This window comes from Carcharodon carcharias, chromosome 1 (genome assembly GCF_017639515.1).
Source record: "Carcharodon carcharias isolate sCarCar2 chromosome 1, sCarCar2.pri, whole genome shotgun sequence".
In the NCBI taxonomy this organism is placed as follows: domain Eukaryota; kingdom Metazoa; phylum Chordata; class Chondrichthyes; order Lamniformes; family Lamnidae; genus Carcharodon; species Carcharodon carcharias.
This window is the reverse complement of record NC_054467.1, coordinates 89,004,125-89,031,497: the sequence shown is the minus strand read 5'-3', so window position 1 is coordinate 89,031,497 and position 27,373 is coordinate 89,004,125.

Genomic DNA, 27,373 nt, shown 5'->3' with positions numbered 1-27,373 from the left:
GTGACCCTTCAACAGAACTGAAGTGAAGAGTGAAGAGACTTTTGAAAGCAGCTCATTAAAAAATCAGAGGAAGAAGGATGCACACTGGAGAGAGGTAATGATGATCATACATTCTGAGCAGTCACTGCTCTTGCCCCGCCCATTTGACTGTCTCGAGGGCCCACAGCAGTGGGAGTTATGAAAACACCACTTTCTCCAAAGCCAAGTAGCATCAGATATTCATGAAAAGGAGCAAAAGCTCCAAGTTAGTTCCTTTCTTCATGCAGCAGGCCCAGTAGTAGATGACATTCTCCTAATGCAGGGGGTACAGGAATCCACCATGCACAATGAGATTATTCTTAAAGCATTTTACACCTACTTCAGCCTGAAGCAAAACTTATTAATTGAACAAAACATTTTAACCAGCAGTTGCAATGACCTGGAGAAACAATTGAATTATTTCGAACTGACCTATATCGCCTAGCTAGCTCTTGCAGATACAGGACAATGAAGATCGAGCTAATCCGTGATCACATAGTTGTGGGTATCCAGGATGAAAAACTCTCTAACTTTCTGCAGAGCAAAGATGACCCGGCTGTGGATCAGGCAGCCTAGTATGTGAAGCAGGTTGAAACTTGAGCATATAATCAAGCTATATTTTGGGACGACTCTGAGGCTTCACATGACTTCGTAGGTCCATGGTAGGTCCATGGACAGTGGCCTCACCCATAAGAAATCCCACCAAACCAGGTGAAAGGCTTCGAAACTCCATGCCAGCAGCAATATTGAGACGTTTGCATTGTGGCATGAAAACTCGACATAGATGCTAAGACTGCCCAGCAAGGGGCATGGAATGCTTCCAGCACGGCAAAACTGGACATTCCAAACTTATCTGCAAATCCAACAATTTTAATCAAAATCGAAGACCAGAAAGTGCTTATGAAACAAATTCCATCCAAGAAATGAAAAGTCAAGAAAAAGACAAAATTACAGAGTTCCCAGGAAAGTTAATCCAGGCATTTGGTCAGTTACAGTCCAAGTTCAAGGTTACTACTTTTAAAATTGGTATTGGCATTGCTGTTAACATATTAGCAGATGACCTCAACTGGCTTTAACCAATGTCCCTTTATCCACCAGACATCAAGTTACAAGATCCTGACAGCATAGACCTTCCAATGAAAGACAGGATTATTGCTCCTGTCAGCTACAAGGGGTGGCAGATCGTTGATTCTCTCTATGTTCTTCACAATCAACGTACATTCTTGTTGAGTGGCGATGTTGGCCTACCCCCAGGAATCCTAGAAAAACCAGATGATGCTCATCATTTGAACAACTCACTGTCCTTCATGCAACAATCTTCTGAGGAAATTTATACACTCAGCAGTAAGTTCCTTTCTCTCATAGACACAATCCGCTAGGCCCCAGGGAGATTGAAGTTATGAATCTCTCAGTTCATCATGAAGTAAGGCCAGAGGTGGTGGAAGGCACTGCAACAGATGGTGGCCATCCACATGAAGCCCTGCTGGACCGAACTGGCTTCTCCTTGAAAGTGATGAGGAAGAAAACTTTGCAGCACTGACTGATCTCTTGGAGGTTGAGATCCTAGAGGATGATTCATCTTTCCAGTTGATGGACGACGATATGAAGTCTCTGTTGTCTTTTTAGAGGAGTTAGCTATGTCCTTAGTGGCTGAGCAGCATTCAGGTCGTAGTTCTGCTGAATCTACCAATGAATTGTCTAGCCTATCTCCTGTTGTCCATGAAGAACCTTCCACAGAGGATGCTTTGTCTGAGTCCAGATCAGAGTCATAGAGGATCACACTGCTAAATAACTGATACTTTCCAAGGGTGAAAGTCAATTGCCTCCCATACTTCAGTCCCAGCTGAAAGTCTCCTTCCCTCCAGAGCTGGAGGTCAGCACAGAAGCTGCAGCAGAATCTGTAACATTTCTAAAGCTGCAGACTCCTGAACAACAATCTTGTCCCTGAATTAATTCTCTACAGGAAATTTATCTCATCACAGAAGATGAGGCTGTCCTGTCTCCATGTCCTCAGCAATTCTTACCATTGCCCATAGTGGAGCAACCTCACACAGAGAGAAGTATGGCTCTCTTAAAACCACCTACAGAAAGTAGGCAGTCCAACTGAAATATCATTGGGAAATCATCTCTTCTTTTTCTGACAGCCTTACAGGAATTTGGTCATTTTTTCCTTCTTTATCTAAGTTCATTGAAATCTCAGATCTTCAACTGCCTTTTCAGTCACCAATACAGCGTGGATGATACAGCTGTGAGAGTCTTCCCTGGAGTTGAAGATCATTTCTCTTCTGAAGCTCTTTCTCCAGGTGCTTTGAGGCAGCAACAAGTTCCTCAGAGTGTTGTCCTTACTGTCCATTCATCCTGCAACTTGCACTCTGCTTTCCAGCAATGCCGCTAAAGTGCTGTCCCATTCTGCACATGATGATATTCTACCAGATGCAGGAGAAAGCCCTCCCATTTGCAAGATGTCTTCCTTAAGGGCCAATAATTCTGTGGGACATTGAATCCCCCAGGACTGTGACTTGGGGAGGGGAAGAGTAGGAGTTGGAGTTGGCTAGAATCTGCAGATGTAAAAAGGGAGTTACAGAAATTTGTGTAAATAGTTAAAGATATAGCTTCATGTTGCTGTTGAAAGTAGTACAGTATACTTGGGGGAGATGTAGTATAAAGGTTTAACAGATGGGATATGCTTACAGATGACATAGATGATGCTGTACCATTGACATTAGTCAATCTGTGTTGGACTCTTGAGAGAGAGAGAGAAGTTAGAATCATGCCTAAGAGCAATGTGCTTACTCTGTAATCTGTTTAGATGTAGTACAGATGAACAGGTGTTAAGCAAACACTAAATTATGTCTACAGTCTGTTTACCAACAAGGTCCCACACCTAGGCTGGAATTTTCCAGCCACCCTGCTGCAGGATTCCATGTGATGGGGCTGGTGAGCCATTGAAATCTCCGTTCACATCAGCGGGACAAGAAGATCCTGCTGACGTGAGGGGCTGGAAAATTCTGGCCCTAGATAGAAGAACACATCTCAGAAAACCTAAGTTCTTCACATGCACTTCCAACAAGGTAGGCTTAACGTTATGAGTGTAATTTCATAACATTATGCCTATAATATTAAAGTGTTATAAAATGTTAAATGCTATGGTTTGGGTTTTGCTGTGAGTGATGAACGAACAGTGCCAACCATTTGTTCGGCTTGCACTTGCCTATAGAAAAACTCAGCAGGTCTGACAGCATCTGTGGAGAGGAATACAGAGTTAACATTTCAAGTCCATATGACTCTTCATCAGAACTAAAGAGAAATAGAAATGTGGTGAAATATATGCTGTTTAGGGGGGCGGTGTGCGGGTGGGACAGGTGGAACTGGATAGAGGGCCAGTGATAGGTGGAGGCAAAGGAGAGATTGCCAAAGATGTCATATATAAAAGGTCAAAGTGGTGTTAACAGTGGTAATGTTAGTTAAAGGGTGTGCTAATGGTGACATTAAGGGTAGAAAGCAGGATGAGCAAGTGACAGATGGCCCTAGTGGGCATGGGGTGGGGGGGGGAAGGGGTCAAAATAGGCTAAAAGGTGGAGATAAAACAATGGATGGAAATACATTTTAAAACCAATAATAGAAATAGGTGGGAAAAGAAAAAAAAATATATATAAAATATTATAATAATTATTAGAAAAAAGGGGATCCAAAAGGGGGAGATGATGGAGGAGAGAGTTCATGATCTAAAGTTGTTGAACTCAATGTTAAGCCTAAAAGGCTGTAAAGTGCCTAATCGGAAGATGAGGTGCTGTCCCTCCAGTTTGCGATGAGCTTCACTGGAACAATACAGCAGGCCAAGGACGGACATGTGGGCATGAGAGCAGGATGGTGTGTAGAAATGGCAAATGACAGGAAAGTCTGAGTCATGCCTGCGGACAGACCGAAGGTGTTCCGCAAAGCGGTCACTCAGTCTGCGTTTGATCTCTCCGATGAAGAGGAGACCATATTGGGAGCAGCGAATGCAGTAGATTAAATTGAGGGAAGTGCAAGAGAAATGCTGCTTCACTTGAAAGGAATGTTTGAGCCCTTTGGATAGTGAGGAGGGGGGAAGTAAAGGGGCAGGTGTTGCACCTTCTGCAGTTGCATGGTAAGGTGCCATGGGAGGGGGTTGAGGTGTAGAGGATGATGAAGGAGTGGACCAGGGTGTCCTGGAGGGAACAATCCCTATGGAATGCCGACAGGAGGTGTGAAGGGAAGATGTGTTTGGTGGTGGCATCATGCTGGAGTTGGCGGAAATGGCGGAGGATGATCCTTTGAATGTGGAGGCTAGTGGGGTGATAAGTGAGGACAAGGGGGACCCTATCATGGTTCTGAGAGGGGGAGGAAGGTGTGAGGGCAGATGCGCGGGAGATGGGCCGGACACGGTTGAGGGCCCTGTCAACCATCGTGGGTGGAAAACCTTGGTTAAGGAAGAAGGAAGACATGTCAGAAGGACTGTTTTGGAAAGTGGCATCATCAGAACAGATGTGACAGAGGTGAAGGAACTGAGAAAATGGGATGGAGCCCTTACAGGAAGCATGGTGTGAGGAGCTATAGTTGAGATAGCTGCAGGAGTCGGTGGGCTTGTAATGAATATTGGTGAATAATCTATCACCAGAAATCGAGACAGAGAGGTCAGGAAAGGGAAGTGACAGTGATGGACCATGTGAAAATGATGAAGGGGTGAAAATTGGAAGCAAAATTAATAATTTTTTCCCCGTCCAGATGAGAGCATGAAGCTGCACCAAAGCAGTCAATGATGTACTGGAGAAAGAGTTGAGGGAGGGTTCCTGAGTAGGAAAGGAACAAGGAATGTTCCACATACCCCATAAAGAGACAGGCATAACTGGGGCCCAAGTGGGTACCCATGGCCACACCTTTTATTTGGAGGAATACTGCATCCGCAGTATTTTGCTTTTATTTTAGTGCAGTTGCTGGAAGTTGCTGCCTAATTTGGACATGAATAAAGATGAGGGCTGATCACCTCGCTGTTATTGTCACAGCATAATCCAGCCTTATATCTTTAAATGCTCTATATTGATCTCTCTCTACAGAAATGAAAACAACATTTCTATGTCCCAATGTAATCGGAGCAGATGCTTTGAAATTCAGGAAATCATCTTCAAATTTGTGAATACAATTCATAAGTAAATCTGACAATTTTTATACTGATTGTTTTGCTTGAATCAAGGAAGTTAAACTGGAAAATGTTACAGGAGCTATCTGGGGATAATTTTATGACTTTGCACTTCTGGATGGGAGCTTTGCCTATTTGTAGCACATATTGGAAATTTGGCCAGAGATGCTTAGGGAGAGGATTCCAGGGCTTAGTGCAGGATCACATACCACCTTCTGTAAATTTCAGTGCATATAAAGCTCCACTGCCTGTCCTCTAGCTCATACTAATACCTTCTCACTCATCACCCCTGTGTTTGCTGACCTACATTGGCTCCTGGTCTGGCAAAACTTCAATTTTAAAGCTTTTACCCTCCCAATCTCTGCATTCTCCTTCAACCCTACAACCTTACAAGATCTCTGCTCTCCTTCAGTTCAGGCCTCCTGTGCAACTCCAATTCCCTTCACTCCGCTCTTGTACTTGTGGTACCTTTTGAAGTTTGACCAGGAACAACAGAAATCAATAACCCATTTTTTTTAAAACCAAATAAAGCTGCCAACCATAAATATTGTTTCAAATACTTAACCCATTTCACAATTTTCCATCCATTTAAAGTGCACTTTTTCCTTCTGACTCTCATCCACCTATGTATTATCTTCTTCTCCACCATTAATAGCAGAATCATAGACAGTCTTAAGGCACAGTGGGTAGCATTCCTACTACTGAGCTAGAAGCTCTGGGTTTGAGTTACACCCCAGGACTTGATGGCCACAGAAGCTATGTTCATAAGGTGACCAAAAGGTTGATTATCAACCTGTAGATCCTTCCAATCTGCCTCAGGTGGTAAGAATGGAAGAGTTTCCTGGTCAGCCAAAACCATATGGTAACTGCAGCACAACAGTCTCCCTGTGTTAAAAGACTCCATACTCAGCTTTTGCCACAGGTGGCACTCTGTGGCAAGTGTCCTCCTCATTTTGAGGGACTGCTAGAGCGGGGGAAGAGCAGAATCTTTATCCTTTGTGCCACTGTTTTCTGGAAATCTCATCTTTTGCCCATTTACCATATGCATCTTTGTTGCTTCAAAAACTTCCTTGAATTCTACTGTTTACTTGTTTGATCTCGTACTTCCTTTTCCTAATCTCCTGCCTTTCCCCACAATGAAACAATTTGGATATTTTGCAAGGATAAAATTACAATACATGTACAAGTTATTTCACTATAGCCACAATAATATATTTTCCCGAAATAGGTGGCACCATGACCATGATTTGCAATATATGTGGAGCAGAATGGCCACAGACACTGCCCATGCTTATGTTTTTTTCCTGCAGGATCTTGTAAGGGGTAGATCTTCCTCCTCCAGCCCCTTACAAATTTAGTAGCACGGGGAGGATGGCAGCAAGACTGGGAGTTCCTGTAGCCCTAGCATGAGTATTCACCTTATGTACTATCAACCAGTATTGATCCAGAAGGAAGAGGATGTCAATGTTGAAAGTGGGGGCTACCTTGGATATCCTGATGTTTTAAAAGAAAATGAAGCATTGTCCCTCTCATGGGCAAAGCCTGGCATCCCTGCATGGACAGGGGTCTTAACATGCCACTCCCTACCAGCAGCACACATTTTGTGGCCTCCTTGAGCAGCCAGATGCATGAGATATGCCCATAGTTGCATACACACCTATTGGTTCCATGCTAATTACATGCCCTCCCCTGACCCAACATGCTCTAGTTGAGTGAGAACAATTCTGCCCTAGATAACAAGATTCAGGTCCATGGAAATTTGGCTCCATGAATTATTTGCTGGTCAAATTTCAGGTAAATGGAAAAATGGTATTTTGTTGAATATGAAAGCAAATCACAGAATAATGTATAAAAATAACCAGGCCATTACATTTGTTCAGGTTTACAAGATTGAAGAAACAAGATTTTTGAATAAATAGCTTATTCAACTCTGGCACTTATATTCCCTATTATACAACCATAGATTTGTATCAGTGTGCCCTCCTGCAGTACGTGATAGCTATTGCATTTCAGGCATATGACCAGAAGCCTGCCTAGCAAGGCATACATATTTTATCAAATTTTATTTGACCTACATCTTAGACACTAGATCACTTAAAGTTGATTAATATGGAAATGATTTTTGCTGCCATTGAACAGTTCACAGTATGGATTCTTGTCCACTGACCCTATGAATACCAAATGATTTATTCAGTATTCCTATTTTGTAAATGTAATCATAAGCCTGATCAGCGGGCCCGGGATTGGCTGGGAAACAGATCACCGACCACAATCTGCCTCCGACGACTCAGCGCTGCCAGGGTGGGGGCAGGAAGAGGGCAGGTGCTGACGATAATGCGGGTGTGGGCCAGCACTGACAGAAAGTTCCCTGAAGGCAGAGATCTGCCTCAGGGAGCTGAAGACCTGAAACAGCAAAAAATAAAAGTTTCAAAAGCTGAAAAAAGTGTCCATGCATTATAATCAGTCACCTGAAAATTTAGCGAATGAAAATGTTGTCCACAGAAATTTATTTATATTTCATTTCATCATGGAAATCTCATCCCGCCCATGGATAAGGTTTGATGAAAAATGGGTAGGCCAATTCGCTCATCCGCCAATCGTAAGGTTGGATGGATTTTGTAAAATGACAGACAATTGTGCCGTTATGGGCTTAATTGCCCTCTGCATTGTCAGTGGGCACGCTTCCGACATCTGGTGTGCCCGCCCACCGAAATATTGCACGAGCGCAGGATGACGTCGGGATACTCACTCAACGTCAACTTTCACAATTTCACACCCGATTAGGTCAAGCGGGCGCCCATCCAATTAGTGCAAAAATTCAGCCCTTAGTTTATATAATTCACAAGTAGACCAGTGAAGGATAGTGCAATGTTGTAATTTGGAACATATATATGCACAGCACGGACGAAGGCTTTAAGTTTTTTTGAAAAAGTTCACTTTGCTGCACAGCTGTCCAAACATTTGCAGGTTACAAATTGTGTATTTGGATATATTCTTGTTAACAGCATGCTCCGTATCCATGTACCAAGTTATTTTCTAACTGCAACTTGTTTGTTTTGGAACTAGGAAACACTGAGGAATCCATTCCATCTTTACAGTCTGCAATAGTATGTGTTCCGTTTGGATTTTAATATCCCATGTGGTTGACTGTCCAAGAATCCACTCAGTCTGAGAATCAGTGTCAGCTGCTAACAGAAAACATATGGTGGGGACTTAGACATCTGGAATATTATGTTATTCACTTGATTTTATTACCTACATATGATTTAATTTTGCAGTACAATTGGCAAGTTTATATTACAGGATAACCTGCTTTAAACCATCACCACCTAAGCATATCAAACCAGTCGCTCTAGCTTCTCTTTAATCCAACATTTTTTCATGGCCAGGTGCCAAAATCTAAATGAATCATGAATTTCCTATAATTTGTTCTTGCTAATTTTAAGGTTTAACTCACACAAATACAGTAGATATGTTGATCAGGGCTACATTAGTATGTTGTTGCTGACAGTATTGATAATCACTTCCCAGCACCTTAATTAATGCATTTTGATCAAATCCACCACACTCCGTGCTCTACAAATTCAAGACTTGGATAATGACAGTTAGAGATTCCTCTTAAATATCAAGCAATATCACCGACCAACCATTTAAACATTGAATTAATGTGAAAACATCATAGTAGAAACTCCAATTTTAAATTGACCTATGGAATTTCTAGAGAATGTTTCTATCTGCCCTGTATTATCAATGGAAATTTGCTGCTGCTTGTTTGTGCCAGCCTTTGTGATTTAAGATCATGGACAAAAAAGGGGGAAGTGGGAGACTAATTTTTGAATGTAGCTAGTTGTAATGACCTGGAATTGCACTTCCTGAAAGGGTGGTGGAAGCAGATTCATTAATAACTTTTGAAAGGGAATTGGTTAAAGGCTTGGAAAGTAAAATTTTACAGGGGAATGAGGAAAGGGCATAGGAGTGGAACAAGTGGGATTGTTCTTTCACAGACGGCATTAGTTGAATGTTCTCCTCCTGTGCTGTTTTATCGGATAGGTGTTGTTGATCAGCTCAAGATCCTGACTCCGGGGTCATTTCCAGGTTGTGTGACTGCACGTGCATATGTTGGGACTTCTGAAGGTATCTTGCGAGATGTGGCCAATTAATAGCAGAAGGCAGCTGACCAATAACAGGTGGAAGGTGGGAGTTAGTGTTGGCAACAAATTTGAGGGTGCCAGCTTTAAAGGGCAAATTGCAGCCTTCATGCTGTCTGCACAGAGAAAGGGCTGAAGAAAGCAGTGAGCGTAGAGGGATGGCTGGAGTACAAGGAAGGGTCACTCCGTGTTTTAGTGATGCCTCCCTGGAGGTATTCCTGCAGGCGGTGCTGGAAAGGAGAGAGGCACTATTCCCAAAGGCCAGGGGCAGGAAGCTAGTCAGCCTCATCAAGAAGGTCTGGCTGAAGGTGGCCAAAGAAATGAAAAGTCTCAGGATTGTGGCACTAACATGGAACGCTTCAATGACCTGATGAGGGCTGCAAGGTGGATGTGCGTAACGCATGCACAGGGACTCTGCAAAGACAGGATGAATGTGTACATCAAGACAGAGGGTAATGTCACACCAGAGCTGTAAGGCCCTCCTCCTGGTCTAAAAATTCTTCTTCTCTACTCTGGGCATCAATGATATACAACAACTTGGATGAGGTTCCACCAAAAGTGACACACCTTTATTAAACCACTAAGCAATAATATATACTCAATATAATACATGTTGCTTAGCTTCCCTGCGAGCTGGAGTCCATCTCAGTGGACAATCCATTGTTGAATTCTCCATGCGCAACTTCTGAATGGCTGAGCAAATCACTCTAACCCACTGAAGCAAAGGTCTGTTTTTGAAGCCTTTTTTATATTGTTTTTGCTATGGGCCTATGCCCTATAAGGTAATACCTGTGTTTATCCCATTTCATTGGTGTTCAATCACATCAGTGTCTTTTCCTTCATTCTTATGTCCCAGGTTTCTCACAAGGTAATGCTTAGCCAGCCTGACTTTGTTTTGTTATCTCTTACACTGTTATCAGTCCCCAAGCTGGTACAGACAGACAACTTTATTACCTCTAATGAGCACAAACAGGGTCTAAATTTCTCACAGTTCAAGGCCAGTTTTCCTGCACAATTTAATTTATTTTGCAGGCCTTGCTAATTTGGGCAAGGCTTTAATTTGACTAACTTGATCATCATGCTTTGCGTCTTCAGCCCTCAGTGCAGTTCAGTACAGTTCTTAAGATATCTCAGTATGGGTTCTTCTTTCACCTTGATGGTCCATGTTACTATCATGAGACAGACTCCATATGCAGGGTTACACCACAACCGATCTACATTATTAATATAAAAGAAATAAAGAAACGTTACATAGTTAAAAAGTAATTAATACATCAAAAGAAAGTGAATAATACATTGGCTTACAGAGCACATGGCCAATCATTAGTGTTCAATGCCAAGCATGGATGAATGCATGCATCCAGTGACACAATGAAAGCTAATGAAATTGATGCAGTCTTATAAGCTAACATGAACGGGTTGCATGGTGTCATTGTTAATTGCTCCCATCTCTCCTGCAGGCCAGTAGTGGAGAAGGCATAGCAAAGCATACCAGAGCCAGCAGAGACTTCAGAGGAGGAGGCATCATCTTTGGATGTAAGACCATACCACCATAAGACGTAGGAGCAGAAGTAGGCCATTTGGACCATCAAGTCTGCTCCAACATTCAATGAGACCGTAGCTGACCTGATAATCCTCAACTCCGCTTTCCTGCTTTTTCCCCATAACCCTTGATTCCGTTATTGATTAAAATTCTGTCTATCTCAGCCTTGGATATACTTTAAGACTCAGCCTCTACAGCCCTTTGTGGTAAAGAATTCCACAGGTTAACTACCTTCTGAGAGAAGACATTCCTCCTCATCTCTGTCTTAAACGGACGACCCCTTACTCTGAGATTATGCCCTCTGGTCCTAGAGTCTCCAACAAAGGGAAACAACCTCTCAGCATCTACTCTGTCCACCCCCTAAGAATCTTATATGTTTCAATAAGGTTGCTTCTCACTCTTCGGAACTCCAATGAGGACATGCCCAACCTACTCAACCTCTCCTCATAAGAAAATCCTTCCTTACCCAGAATCAACCTAGTGAACCTTCTCTGGGCTGCCTCCAATACCAGTATATCTTTCCTTAGATAAGGGTACCAAAACTGTTCATAGTATTCCAGGTGTGGTCTAACTCGTGCCTTGTATAGTTTTAGCAAGACTTCCCTATTTTTATACTCCATTCCCTTTGAATTAAAGGCCAACATTCTAATTGCCTTCCCTATTACCTGTTGAACCTGTTGAACTTGTATGTTAGCTTTTTGGAACTCATGCACGAGGACTCCCAAATCCCTCTGTGCTCCAACCTTTTGCAGTCTTTCTCACCAGCCAAGGGCTAAATTCTGCCCTCTGTCTTCTGTTAGTTAGCCAGTCCTCTATCCATGCTAATATACTACCCCTAACACCATGGCTCTTATCTTATTAAATAGCCTTATGTGCAGTACCTTATCGAACACCTTTTGGAAATCCAAATATATTACATCTACTGTTTCCCCATTATCTATCCTGCTTGTTGCCTCCTCAGGGAACTCTAATAAATTTGTCAGGCATGATTTCCCCTTCATGAAGCCATGCTGACTCTGCCTGATATTATGCATTTCCAAATGCTCTGCTATTACATCCTTTATAATAGACTCAAACATTTTCCCAATGATGGATGTTAAGCTAACTGGTCTATAGCTACCTGTTTTTTGTCTCCCTCCCTTTTTGAATAGGGCATTATATTGGCAGTTTTCTATTCTGCTGGGACTTTCCAGAATCTAAGGATTCTTGGAAGATTACTACCAGTGTATCCACCTATCTGTGTAGCTACTTCCTTTAATATCCTAGGATCAACCCCCAGGTCCAGGGGACTTATTGACCTTTAGCCCCATTGGTTTCCCTAGTACTTTTTCTCTATTGATAGTTATTGTATTTCTTTCCTCCCCCTATCTTTGCCCCTTGATTATTTAGTATTTTTGGAATGCCAGTACCCTGAAGACTGATGCAATGTATTTCTTCAACTCCTCTGCCATTTTCTGGTTGCCCATTATTTTCTCCCCAGCCTCATTCTCCAAGGGGCCTATGTTCACTTTGGTCCCTCTCTTCCTTTTTATATGTTTAAAGAAGCTCTTACTGCCCATTTTTATATTACTTATTAGCTTATCCTCAAAGGTTATCTTCTCCCTCTATTTATTTGGTCATCTTTTGTTGCTTTTTAAAACTTTCCCAATCCTCTGGCTTACCACTAATCTTTGCAACATTGTATGTTTTTTCTTTCAATTTGATATTATCCTCAGCGTCCTAGGTTAACCATGGTTGGTTTAACACCTTCCTAGAATCCTTCTTCCTCACTAGGATATATCTTTGTTGTGAGTCTTGAACTATTTTCTTAAATGTCTGCTGTTGTTCATCAACCATCTTTTATGCTAAACTCCTTTCCCAATTTACTCCAGCCAATTTTGCCCTCATTCTTTTGTAATTATCCTTTTTTAAAGTTTAGCACAGTTGTTTCTTACCCAAGTTTCTCACTCTCAAACAGAATACTAAATTCTACAATATTATGATCACTATTTCCTATCGAATTTTTACTCTGAGATCATTTATTAAACCTGCCTCATTATATATAACCAATTCCAAAATAGCCTGATCCCTGGTTGGATCCACAACATATTGTTCTAGGAAACTGTTCTGAATACATTCTACGAATTCTTGCTTGTGGCTACATCTGCTAATTTGATTTTCCCAATCTACATGAAGGTTAAAGTTATCCATGATTAATGTACTGCCTTTTTTATATGCCCTCTTTATCTCCTGATTTACCCATTCTTCCAACACCAAACTTTGAGCCATGCATTTAACTCCTTGACTTTATTTACCCTATGCCAGTTTGCACATGGCTCAGATAGTAATCCTGAGATTATTACCTTGGAGGTTCTGCTTGTTAATTTAGCACCTAACTGTTCAAATTCTTTCAGCAGAACCTCCTTTCTAGCCCTATCAATGTCGCTGGTACCAACATGGATGACAACAACTGGACCGCTCGCAACCACCCCCCCCCCCCCCCCCCCCCCCCCCCCCCCCCCCCCCCCCCACCCCCATCACCCCCACTCCAAGTTCCTCTCTAGCCCTGAGGTGTCCTTAACCCTGGCACTGGGCAGGCAACACAGCCTTTGGGATTCACGCTCACAGCTGCAGAGAACAGTATCTACCCCTTAATTATACCATCCCCTACTGTTACTGCATTCCAATTTCCTCCCCCCGCTTGAATGGTTCCCTGTGCCACGGTGCCGTGGTCAGTTTACTCATCCTCCCCGTAGTCCCCATTTTCATCCACACAGCTTGCAAGAACCTCATAACTGTTCGAAAGTTGCAGGGCCCAAGGCTCCTCGAACACTACCCCTGGATCCCCATACCTGCCTCACCTGCAGTCACATCCTCCTGTCCCTGATCACAATCCAAATTTGGATTACCTAATCTGAGGGGGGTGACCGCCTGCTGGAGCAAAGTGTCCAGGTAACTTTCCCCCTCCCTGATGCGGTGCAGTGTCTGCAGCTCAGATTCCAGCTCCTTAACTCGAATCCAAAGTTCCTCGAGCTGTAAACGCTTACTACAGATGTGTTCACTCTGGATCACTTTGGTGTCCAGCAGCTGCCATATGCTGCAGCAGTAACACATCACCCATCCTGCCATCGCTATCATATTTTACTTAATTTATTAATTAATTACTCCAGTATTACTCTAGTATTAATTACTCTTTACACTTAATTGTAATTTTTTTTTACACGCTAATATCAATCTTATACTTAATTATGTACTGTCACATCAGTCCAGTACCCCCTCCAACATTTACTTTCGTGGGGCCTGATGTGCAGTTAGAATATGTGAAACCAACTAATGAACTCAGCATATATGCTGAGCAGGAGGTGATGGGGGCAGTGACAGCTGTGGTCAGTTCCCACCGGAAAAGTGAGTATAGGTCCAGCAAATCTCAGCAACATGCAGATTCTGAGACTTAGGAGTCCTGAGCAAGCAGGTGCTTATGGAGCAGCGGCGGGAAATGTGTGGATATCTGTCAGACTTCCCAAAGACTCTTCTCTCCCACGTGCACAAGATGGAGGAGACCATTCATGACATGAGTGGCACCAGGTGTCTGACTTATGAGTATATGGCCTCTTCCATTGAGTGAGTGGCAACCCTCATGGAGATCCACATATGGGCAGGCTACCGACTGAATGCAGAAAGCACAACACCAGCCTCTGCGGTATGGCACAACATTGAACAGTGTTGAGCCCTGGGTTGACATGATGGCTCAGAGATACATTGCTCCATTGACAGGTGGCGGAGGGCACCTGTTAAGCAGGGCAATGCAGGTGGGCTGTAAAAGAGTTGATGGCTGAAGGCGATGGGGGCTCTGCTCAAGTCAACACCAACTTTGTCAGTGCTCCTTGGCATCTCTGGCATTATCTCTGTTGCTAGTATCAATGACTGACACTCCAGTGCTGTACTGAGGGATTGCTGCCTATCAGAAATGGCATCTTTCACATGAGTCATTAAACCAAGGCCCCTCACTTAAACTATAAATAGTAAATATACATCAAAAGTAATTCACTGGCTGCAAAGTACTTTGTGACATTCTGAGGCCGTGAAAAGTGTTTGTATAAATGCAAGTCTTTCTTGCTTTTCATTGTTTGCTGTGTCACAACTGGTTCCTTATGGTGGCATGGTATTTTTTTTGCCTCATTTCAGATTTTCTTCCTTCATTTTTTATGCAGTTCATTCAAATTGTTTTGTTTACTGTCTCACAAATGATTTCCCACTTTGTTTTAAACATTCTCTCATGTTCTTTTCAATTTGAAAGAAATTTTCTCTAGTTTTAAAACTTCTAAGACATTGCTATTTCTGACCAACTACATCAATTAACAATATAAAATGGTCAGAGGTCCTCCTGCCCGATTCTCTCCCATTTGAGTGGCTAATCCAATTTTTCAGTCAGCTTTTGTACATTTGCAGGCAACCAGGAATGTGTAATTTTGCAATATGTACACTGGGAGCTTGTGCAACAAAGCTTTTACCATACTGTTCTTATCCATATTATTGTAACAAGTTAAATTAGTCGCAATAGGCATATTATTATAGCTTCACTTTACAGATTTGACCCATCCAGCATTCACATTTTCTTTCATTTATAATATGCTGAGTTTCTTGGAATTTCTGTGTTCCTTTTTAATTGAATGATCTACAATTAGTCATGTATTTAGCTCTGTTGTTAATAGTTTTGGCGCTGATCCTTTCCCCTGTGTATTTTTCTAACAGAAGGAATTTTCAGAAGGCTTTTCATTAGGTCCCACACAGGAGGTTAATAAGCAAAAGTAGAGCTCATGAAATTGGGGGAAATATACTGGAGTGATTTGAGGACTGGTTAACGGATAGAAAACAGATTAGGGATAAACAGATCATTCTCAAGTTTACAGGCTGTGACTAGTGGGGTACCGCCAGGATCAGTACTTGGGCCCCAAGTACACAATCTAGATCAATAATTTGCAAGTGGGGATCAAATGTAATATTGCCAACTTTGCTGATGACACAAAACTGGGTGCGAATATGGAGGAGAATTTTTAGCATGTCGGGCAGGCTGGGTGGGAATGGGCGCAGAGCCAATCGCTGCCCATGATTGGCTCCGCAACACCATTTTACGCAGGTGGGCCAATTAAGGCCCACCCAGCATAAATTGTGACTCCCGAGAACAGCGGGAGGGGGCGGACAGCGGTGGGAGTCCAATGACTGCTGGGTCCAATGGTGACCCGGTGGCCTGTTTAAAAATGGCGCAGGCAGCCTTCCTAAGGCTGCCAAGGATGGTGCACAGGGAGATGTCCGAGAGCACTCTCAGAGAGCAGGCCATGCAGGAGGGCAGTTCGGTGGGACATTGTGCCCCAAGATTCTCAGATGAGTGCCTCACTGCCCTCCTCGAGGAGGTGGCAACATGGTGTGGGATCATCGCACCAAGGGGTGGGAGGTGGAGGCCTCCCCCACCCCCCACCACCCACATGACAAAACGTGCCTGGGAGAAGGTGGGAAAACGGGTCAGCTCCCATGATATGGTGAGACGCAACTGGGTGCAGTGCCGCAAGCGGTTCAACAACCTCTTGCCATCGGAAAGGGTGAGTACCATGTTGGCATGGATCACTTAGCACAGCATTTTGATTGGCACCCCCACCCCCGGTACCCCCCAGCTCAGAATTTAGTTAGAGCATTGATTCATTAATGGCATGTGGCCTTCGCTAGGTGGGCCCACATTTATTCCCCATGACTAGCTGCCCCTGAGTGGGTGGTGCTGAGCTGTCTTCTGTACCCGCTGCATGTGGTGCAGGTATACCCACAGTACTGTTTTGGGGGCGAGCTCCGGGATCTGGACCAAGGCGCAGGGTGGAGCACCGAAACATTTCAAAGTCAGGATGCTGAGTGACTTGGAGGGGAACTTCCAGGTGGAGGTGCAGCCATCCACCTGCTGCCCTTGTCCTTCTAGGTGGTAGTGCTTCCTGGCTTTGGAAGGTCATACAGTGTGAGTGGCAAATGTGACGGAGGCAGTATCTGACCAAGGGGGTCAGCCCTGGCTGCTTGGAATGAGTGTATGGCGGCTCCAGGGTCACGAATTGAATGATCCCTGCAAAGATTTGTGCGAGTAAGGGTGGCAAGGCTGGAATGGCATTGCAGGTACAGGGTGGACTAATCAATGCTCCTCTCTCCTTTCAGGGCAAGATCACACAAAGTAATGTAGAATGGATGCGGACTGGCAGAGGGCAGGCCCACCTACTCATACTCTCCAGATACGAGCAGGAGGCTCTTGAGCTGGTAAGGTGCCATGCGCCCAAGTCTACCGGCTGCGGTGAGGTTGGGGTGCCACAGGGAGGTAAGAGTGCTGTGTACTGAGGTCACAATGTCTGTCAGTGCAAACATTCCACTGTTGACTGTATATTGATTTCAGCCTCCAACATGGGTTTCCCATTGATTATGGAAGAAGGAGCGCATCCTGATCCAGGTGCCAGACATGCACATTAACAGTGTAATGACTTCAAGTAATCAAATGTCCTTGTTCTTTCTTTCAGCCTCACCAGAGCATACATGGACTGAGGAGGCAGAGGGCCCGCCACTGACCCCTGAGGGTCCAGAAGATATACATGCACCAACGTCACACCCTCTCAGCCAGGCAGGCACCATCACAGATACCAGCACCTCGGTGGGGATAACATCGTCAGCTAGTGTCCCAGTGCACAGTGGTGAGGCCACATCACACTCACTTTAGGTGCAGTCGGAGGCAGAGAGTGCCCAGGGTGCTGGTAGTTGGAGGACTGCTGGGGACCAGGAACGTGCTCAGTCGGTGGCTGATAATGAGCCTCTGGAGTCATCCCTGAGGCAGCAGATGCTGGAAGTCCAGCAGGGTGTGCGGGAGGATCTGGTGGATATACATGAGGGAATGCGTGCCATGGTCTCCATGATAGAGGGGTCCATGCAGAGCATGAGCAAAGCAATGACCCTCATGGCTGAGCCCAATGCCTCCTCCATGGAGAGAGCGGCGACTCTCATGGAGAGGCTCTTCCAGGAAAACAATCAGGGCTTCCTAGGGATGCACTGGGACCAGCAAGCCCTCACACCGGCAATGACCTCATGTGGTCAGTGTCAGTGTGGGAGATGGATTGAGCACCCAGTATCCCAGCCAGGTGCCCATCAATGGTGAGCAGGGAGGTCTGAAGCGACCTTACGTTGGCGTACAACCTGCCTGCCATCTCTATGGTCTCCTCCCGGGGCCTCTCTGAAGGCACCGCGGATGAGGTCAGCAGCTTCTCCGCCCCTCTGCCAGTAACCATGGCATCCGATGAGGCTCTGGTGACTGGGGAGATGTCAGCCATGTACTTGCCTGCTCCCTCCTAGGCGAGGCCAGCACACGCTCCACTGGCTAGAGGACGCCTGCTAAGGTCATCAAGACCAACAGGACAGCAGAGTGAGCAGGCTGTCTCCAATGCCAGTGCCAGTGAGGGGGGAGCACCTAGCTATAGCACCCACAAATGTAAATGTAAATCATCTAAGGCACACCAGGGGCTTATCAGTGGTGGTTTTCTGTTGCCCCCCATTAGTTGCTTTTCGTTCTGTGTGCTGCTCAACACCTTTTAATGCACTTTCATTTCTATTCTGTAGTATGCCATCACTAAATATTTTGGTTCTCAACAAGCCCCTGGGTGCTTCATTAGTTCTGCAGGTGGACCGGAACCCATGATGTTATGGGTGATTTGCTTGTCCTTGAGCTTTATGGACAAGGCAAATAGTTAATGTTCCCGACCAGGCAAATGTTGCTCTCGGATATTGAGTATGAAGCCTGCAGCCCTGGCATGTGTTGGAGGCCCATCTTTGGTAGGCTAGCTGAAGGAGCGTTGGATCAAAGCCTCCCAAGTGTCCCTGCCTCCCTGGAGGTTGCCCAGATTAGCATCTATCCCCTCCGCGTTCTCCTGAGCGTGCTGGTCATCGGATTCACTACTGGACTCATCGTGTGCAGCTGAAGCAGCTGCATCCACATCTTCTTCCTCCACAGCATTCCCCCTTTCCAGCACCAGATTGTGGAAAGCTTAGCGTGCAACCCCTATCAGTGACACATGATCTGGGGGGTATTGCAATGCACCCCCTGAACGATCCAGGTATCCTTGTCACCCAGCAGCCATCCAACCAGCCAGGCTGGAGCACTGAAGAGCCCCGGCTCCTGGGAGTGTCTCAGGATATAAGTGTCATGGGAGCTGCCAGGGTAACTTGCACAGACTTGCAGAATCTCTATCCTATGGTCACACACTATCTGCACGTTCATGGAGTGGAAAGCTTTCCTGTTGAAGAAGGCACCCAGCTCACCTGCTGGCTCCTTGATAGCCACAGGTGTGCAGTCGATTGCACCCTGGACATGGGAGAAACTGGCAATTGATGCGAAGCCTCTGGCTCGCTGCGCTTGGCTGGCCTCGTGAATGAAAGTCAATGCATACCTGAACAGAGCATCTGTCACCAGTTTGACACAACTGTGGACAGCTGACTGGGAGACTCCGCAAAAATCACCCACCGATCCCCAGAAAGAGCTGGGAGGCATAGAAGTTGAGGGCCACTGTGACCTTCAATGCCACTGGCATAGGGTATCCACCCACACAGTTGGAGCTGATCTCAGGGCCGATCATCTGACAGGTGGAGATCACTGTCTCCCTTGAGAGATGGAGCCTCCTTTGGCACTGCACCTCAGGCATATTGAGATAGCTGCATCACCGCCTGTAAACACTGGTAGCAGGATAGTGGCATCTTCTGCGACCCCTCCCACCTTGCACTTCCTGTTGGCACTGTGCCCATTGTGCCTGCGCATGTCCTCCCAAAGGAAGCTCCCCTGGGGGCAGAATATGGACTCCTGGCCTCCTCTCCCTTCCGGCCCTCTCTTCCTCTTCAGAGGAGGTGCCTCCAGTGGCGAGCACAACTATCATTCCCAGGATAAGGGAAGGTTGCCTAAAGACTACGAGGCCCCAAGAATTATATTTACTCCAGAGTCCTGACCTGAAGCCTGTTATTCCTGTAAAAGCAGCTGTGAAGAGATTTGAAGTTCTCCTGTTCACACAAGCAAGTAGCAGTGAGTTTCTGAAGTAAATGACTAACAGCTCGCATTCACGAGCCCACTCACCCCACTTATCCCACCTGCCCATTGCACCCGTGCGATGCTCTGAAAATCGCACGGGTTCTGAAAAATCGTAGTGTATTAATGACTCAAGAGCCTTAAGTGGCCTGTTAATTAATGGCGGGTTTGCCTCAGAACTCATAGCACACCAGCCCACCGAAATATTACGATGGCACGTGGTAAGGTCGGGACACGTGGCCGACGTCATCTCACTGTCATTTTACACGTCAACGTGTCGGGCCTGCCCCACACGCCAATGTCAAAATTCTACCCATGAGCTCTGAGGAGAATGCAAAGAGGTTTCAAAGAGATTTAGACAGACTAAGTGAATGGGCAAGAACATGACAGATGGAATTTAATGTGAAGTTATCCACTTTGGTAGGCAAAACAAAAATGCTGCATATTTCTAAAATGGGGAGAGAATGGGAGGTGTTAATGTACAAAGAGACCTGGATGTTCTTGTTCATTAGTCACTAAAAGCTCACAGGCAGATGCAACAAGCAATTAGGAAGGCAAATAGTATGTTGGTCTTTGTTGCAAGGGGATTTGGGTATAGCAATATGGAATTCTTGCTGCAGCTGTATAGAGCCTTGGTGAGACCGCACCTGGAGTAATGTGTGCAGTTTTGGGCTCCTTACCAAAGGTCGGACATACTGGCCATAAAGGGAGATGAAATGAAGGTTCACCGGACTAATCCTGGGGATGGTGGGATTGTCCTCTGAGGAAAGATTGAGGAAACTGGTCCTGTATTCTCTAGAGTTTAGAAGAATGAGAGGTGATCTCATTGAAGCATACAAAATTCTTACAGGGCTTGACAGAGTAGATGCAGGAGGGGTGTTTTCCCTCATTGGAGGGTCTAGAACCAAGGGAAGAATCAAAAGGCAGACTATTGTTTAAATGGAGAGAGACTCCAAAAAAGTGCAGTACAGAGGGATCTGGGTGTTCTCGTACCTGAAACAAAAAGTGTTAGTATGCAGGTGCAGCAAGTAATTAAGAAGGCTAATGGAATTTTGGCCTGTATTGCTAGGGGTTTGGAATTTAAAAATAGGGAAGTATTGTTACAACTATACAGGGTGTTGGTGAGGTCACACCTCGAGTACTATGTACAGTTTTAGTCCTCTTATTTAGGAAAGGATACACTGGCATTGGAGGCAGTTCAAAAGAGAGTCATTAGGCTGATTCCTGAGATGAAGGGGCTGACTTATCAAAAACGGCTAAGCAGGTTAGGCCTTCATTCATTAGAGTTTATACGAATGAGGGATGATCTTATTGAAACGTACAAGATTCTGAGAGGGCTTGACAGGGTAGCTGTTGAGAAAATGTTTCCACTAGTGGGGGAATCTTGAACTAGGGAACATTCTCACAGATTAAGGGGCCACTCATTGAAAACTGAGTTGCAAAGGAATTTCTTCTCTCAGAGGGTAGTGAGTGTCCAGAATTCTCTACCTCAGAGAATTGTGGAGGCTAGGGCCAGGATATTTAGGTCGGCGAGTGGTAGGGGGGGTTGGGGTGGGGGGGGGAGCAGGGCCCAGGGGGCAGGGCCTGCTCACCGCCGACATGTAAAATGACGTGGGGTGATCTCGGGTGCAATGCAACCTCATTTTTGAGGTCGGCGGGGGCGCAGCTGAATCAGCTGTCCACCCGCCGACCTGTCAATGGTCTATTGAGGCTATTTAAAAAGTAATTAACCTCATTAATGGACCTGCCATAGGGATGGCGGACAGGCTGGGAGCCCTGGTGGGCATCACTGCATCCAACAGGCACTTCAGGGAGGCATTGCTGAAGCTGGGGACAGCATGTTTCCTCCCTTTAGCAGCCATCAGTTCCCAGCAGCTTCCTATCTCTTGAAGAGTGCTTGCTCTATGCAGGGGTGTCCTTTAAATATGGCACCAGGTTTACTGAAGGCCTGAGGTGACAATTGTGTGGGTAAATCAGAGGGCACCCCGCCAGTGACTCAGTATGTTTCCCGGAAATGCATAATTAATGAGGCGGGAATGGGACAATACAGCGCGAATACCTGCCATTGCAGCCAGCAGGTAAAATGTCTTTTTTCCCGCCGCTACTGCAAATAGTTCAAACCTGGGTCGATTCCACCCATATAGAGTCCATTATGTTAAAAAAGGAGGCTATTTAGCCCATCGAGTCCATGCCAGCTCCCTATAGAATACATCAGGCGGTCCCATTCCCCATTCTATCCCCATAGCCTGGCAAGTTTATTTCCTCAAGCAGCCATCCAATTTTCTTTTGAAACTATTGATCATCTCTGCTTCCACAACACTCATCAGCAGCAAGTTCCATGCTGTTAGTACTACTGCGTTAAAAAGTCCTTCCCCACATCACCCAACCTCGCCCACTCACCCACTTTTGCCCTTGCCCAAAGTCTTAAATCTATGTCCCCAGTCCTTATTTGGTCAGCTAATGGGAACAATTTTTCCTTGTCTCTCTTATCCAAGCCTGTCATAATCTTGTACGTCTTTATCAGATCTTCCCTCAATCTTCTTTGCTCCAAGGTGAAGAAAAGAATAAAAGAATGTTTCCAAGTTTCCTTTGTAGACAATCTAATCTGTTAAAATTTATAATATTGGTTGTTGCAATTCACAGCAGATGCCCTTGAAAGAGATAATGCCTAAGAGAGCACAATTTTCATTTTTTTAATGCAACATTTCTTTCCTTTTGGAAAAATGTTTCAGCCCCAGTCATCCTTAATTAGTTGGTGTTGAAAAAACTGTATAATTATTCCCACCTTGAGATGTCCTTGAAGTGATTTTTCTATTTCAACTGGGTTACTTGCCAGAAATGATGACTAATAAGGGTGTTTCCTTACTTGTTAGATAGGTTATGTGAAGAATGTTTTCCATTAATAATCTGTAAATTATTTCCTTTGTTTTAAGCTGTGTGGTGTTTTATTATTACTAAATTAATTCAGAACGCTAAGTATTTTAAGCAATGTCAACCACCATCTATTCTCTTTAGATGTAGTAAAGCTGTGATTGTATCTTTCTTCAGCTGGAGGTGGGGAAAGGAAGCTCTAGCAATTCAAGTGCAATGTTGCAATGTAATTCGGCCAGATTTCATGGCAAAGGGAAATCGAGCATCTGGGACTGGGCAAGCAACTGCATATATCCTTAACCAATCAGGTAGAGTGAGAAACACAGGATTAAGAAGGATTTGTACAACAGAGTGGATGAATTCAATGCCAATCCAGTTCAGAAAGCAAAATAATGAGGGAAAGTAAGACTAGGGGCGGGATCTTCCAGTTGGCGAGCAGGGGCAGGGCCTGCTCACCGACGCGTAAAATGACACTGGATGACGTCAGGTGGAACTCTCGATGTCTCCCGGAAACACCCTTATTAGTCATTTCCATTTTCAGGTCGGCGGGGTCGCAGCCGAGTCAGCTGCGCACCCACCGACCTGTCAATGACCTATTGAGGCCATTGAAAAAATAATTCAGGTCATTGATGGACCTGCTCGTCCAGCCTTAAGGTTGGTGGGCAGGCCGGGAGCCCTGGCGGGCTTCGCAAAAAACATGAAACCTCATCCTCGGGCTGGATGAGGTTTCACGTGGGTATTTACATTTTTTAGAAAGGTTTCAATAAAACTTATGGACATGTCCCAACTGATGTGACAGTGTCACATGAGGGGACATGGCAGGAAAAATTTTTAAACATGTTTAATGAAAGTTTTATATCGGAGCTGATCTCCCTGAAGCAGGACTGAGGCTCAGGGAGATCTGTGCATGAAAGAGCGCACTCCTGGCTGAGGGAATCCCCCCCCAACCCCGCACACACAGGGAGAGCATGGCGCTTCCTGGCAGACATCATGCTGGGTGGGCCTTAATTGGCTCGCCCACCTAAAATGGCAGCGCGCTTCCAATTGGGGGCGCCAATTAGAGGCGCACCCGCCCACACCCACTCGCGCACTTCCCCCCCCAACAGGGAGAAAATTTGTCCCTTTAATAAAGTAAAACAATTAAAAATTGAAAGATTTATATTTCAATATCTCCAACATCAATTAAAATGTGAAGGAATGAGACCTCACATTTAGAATTGCTAAAGAGGATGATTGGCAGTAATTAATTCTGAGTACATTGTTAGATTTGAATTAGTTTGATTTAACTTTTGATGGCTCTTTTAGTTCATATCTACTGTGCAAGTACAGAGACTTCATGGTATTCAATGCAGTTCTAAGGTAAGGCAGACAATGAAATACTGTTTTTGCAAAACGAATCGTGGAGCAGCACCACTCAGATAGTAACTTTGTATTATTGAATTTAATCATACATCTGCCCCTTGCCTGAATTTGCTATATCATTTGCATATGAATAGCATGAGTATCATTAATTTTGCCATTGTTTTGATAGCAAAATCTGGTCCAATATCAATAAACTCCCTGAGAGTAAAATTGTGGGGCCCTTCAAAGTTCCAAATGAGTTTTGTTGTTATTGATTAACTGCTTGCACTTCCCTTCAGGGTTGATATTCAACTAAGATTATAATTTTTATCTCAAAAGCATCACTCTGTCAACAACAAATTAAAACACGTCGAACAAATCCTATTGCCGGAATTTTACAGGACCATTTGGAATGTTGTTTCCACATTTTATGGACATGGAGGACGAGCTTTGCAAATTGACATGGCAGGAAGACAATTAAAGTACTTAACAAGTCAATTGACTGCAATGTTAATGTGCTTTGTGAATTTTACTAATGGCGCAAGGAAACCATGGGGCTTCAGAGCTTCGCCTGATTAAAGGAGGTGGCAAGCAAGAAGGAGCTCAATGCTGGATCTCTCAACCAGCCATTGAGAGGGTCAGTGTGCTGTGTCAAGGAGGGTGGAACAGTGCGGGTACTGGCAACTGAAGGCAGGAGGAGGAGAAAGGTGCCAACACTGTAGGGATGCACTGCCATCAGAGCAGTGGCAATTGTTCAAAAGAAATGAGTGAGGCAGAGGGATGGGGGTGGGGGCATCAGGACAGAAGGCTTTGCACAAGGAGAGAGGCCACCTGCCAGAAGCCTCATCCACCCAGGCTTCTGGACCCCTTTTAAGGAGGAGGAGCAGCTGAAAGGGAGGGAGATCCAGGCACAGGCAACAGAATATCAGCAACCTCAAGGCCAACAAGAGGGCCAGGCTTGAAGTAGGTTTGTCAGAGAGGGACACAGAGGGGCTTACGAATTGCCGCCTGAACGCAGACAAGATTACCTTCATGAGAAAGTCTACTGCCTGAGGCTGAACTATCTTCAGATGTCTGAGCAGCAGTGACAGTGAAGACTGTGCCTCTCCAGGGAGGCAGGCACTGATCTATGTGCCATGCTGCAGGACAAGCTAAGACCCATGGGGCTAGTGGACACCCAATTCCAGTTGTGCTAATGATAAACCATGAGTTTCAACTGCTACATCTCCAGATATTTCCAGGTATCCAATGGAGATAAGAATGGAACATGGTGCATCAAGGGGATGACCAATGCCCTGTTCAAGAGAGCCAATGATTATTACCAAGTCGATCCAGTCAGGCAGAGAGGTCTATTAGCTTCAGAGCCATTGCGGGATTCCCCCATATGCAGGGTGCGATCATCTCACACATGAGGCTACCTAGGCTCCCACTAACTAGCCAGTGGCCTTCATAAACAAGATGCGATACAGCAAGGTTCACTAAATTGGTCCCTGAGATGAGGTACTTTTCCTATAATGATATGCTGAGTAAATTGGGCCTATATTCTCTGGAGTTTAGAAGAATGAGAGGCAATCTCATTGAAACATATATAAGATCTTGAAGAGGCTTGACAGGTTATATGCTGAAAGATTGTTTCCACTAGCTGATGAGTCTAAAACATGGGTGCACAATCTCAGGGTTTCTCCACCCCAGAGGGTTGTGGATGCTCCTCTGTTGAATAGATTTATGGCTGGGATAAACAGCTTTTTGGTCTGTCATGGAATCAAGGGATATGAGAAGCAGGCAGGTAGGTGGAGTTGAAGCCTAAGATCAGCCATGATCTTATTGAATGACGGAGCAGGTTGGACAGGCTGTATGATCTACTCCTATTCCTATTTCTTATGTTCTTGTGAGGGGCTTCTACTCGCTCAATGTTCAACTGGTCTACAACAAGCAAAGATTTATCCGTCAGGTGTGTGCAGGGTTCCTGGGGAGTAGCCACAACATAGACCTAGTTTGGCAGTCCCGCATCTTTTCTGGCCTCTCACCTACCCTCAGGGATGGACACTGGGAGACAAGGGCTAACCACTGAGGGCATGCTGCTCACACCTGTGAGGAACCCAAGGACACATACAGAGGAGAGATACAACGCCTGCCACAGGTCAACCTGAGCAACTATTGAGCTGACCATAGGTCTACTAAAGGTGTGATTCAGGTGGCGAGATTGCTCTGGTGGAGTCCTCACCCCAGTGAGAGTCTTGAGTATCATGGTGGTCTGCTATTCACTGCACAATCAGCAGAGCGGTTAATAGTGAACAATGATGATATTGCGGTTGTGAAACATCCTCCAACAATGAGGATGTGGAGGAGACTGCTGCTAAGGCACTGCATGATGAAGGACCCCAGCAGCAACAGGCAAGATACAAAGAGACATACACAATGGAGGCTTGGGAGGTGCTAGTGCACAGATGTTTTTTTTTTAACCTACTACATTTTGGAACCCCACCAATAAAGCTTTACCTTTATTCAGCTCTGCTGTCACCTTCTTGATTTTACACACCATCATCCTGTGCCCGGGCGCACAATGCATATTGATGAGGAAGAAGCGTTGATAGCACATGGCTTAGTCCATCACTCTCTGCTCTTTGTGGGAGTAAGGGTGTAGATGAGGTCTCAAGGGGCAGCAGGAATTGGAAGGAGATGTTGGAACAAAACATTAACCCTTTATTACACAACAGGAGGCTCAACCTCTACATACTGCTTTCACTCATAAACTCCAAGGGCACTTGGATAGTCTTCTTAAATTTTGTATGCATACTCCTATATGGTGCTCCCTATCCCAGCTTTTACCTGACATGGAGGCAGGCTGCTGAACTTCCTGCCCCATGGCCTGCGATGACCTTGGCACTGTCCTCTGGCTGCCTGAGGCCTGGAGGACCCCAGCATGTTTAGGGGCTCCTGCACAGGTCCAGGACTCTCTCTGTCGATGCAACTACTTGAGCTGTACTGACTGTGCTGTGATCATGAGGTTGTGACCCGAAATCTACTTGTGAGCACATACCCACTGACATGAGAGTATCTTTGCTGATGGAGGGTGTGGGGGAATAAAGTGATGCTGCACCATCTGAGACTCTCTCCTCCTTCTCAGAAGTGCCCAACTCCTCCCCCCCCACCTCCCGCAGTTTCTTCAGCTGCCTGGTCCTCAGCAGGTGCGCTGCTGACATTTCTGCCACCTTAAGCATGATGCCACCACC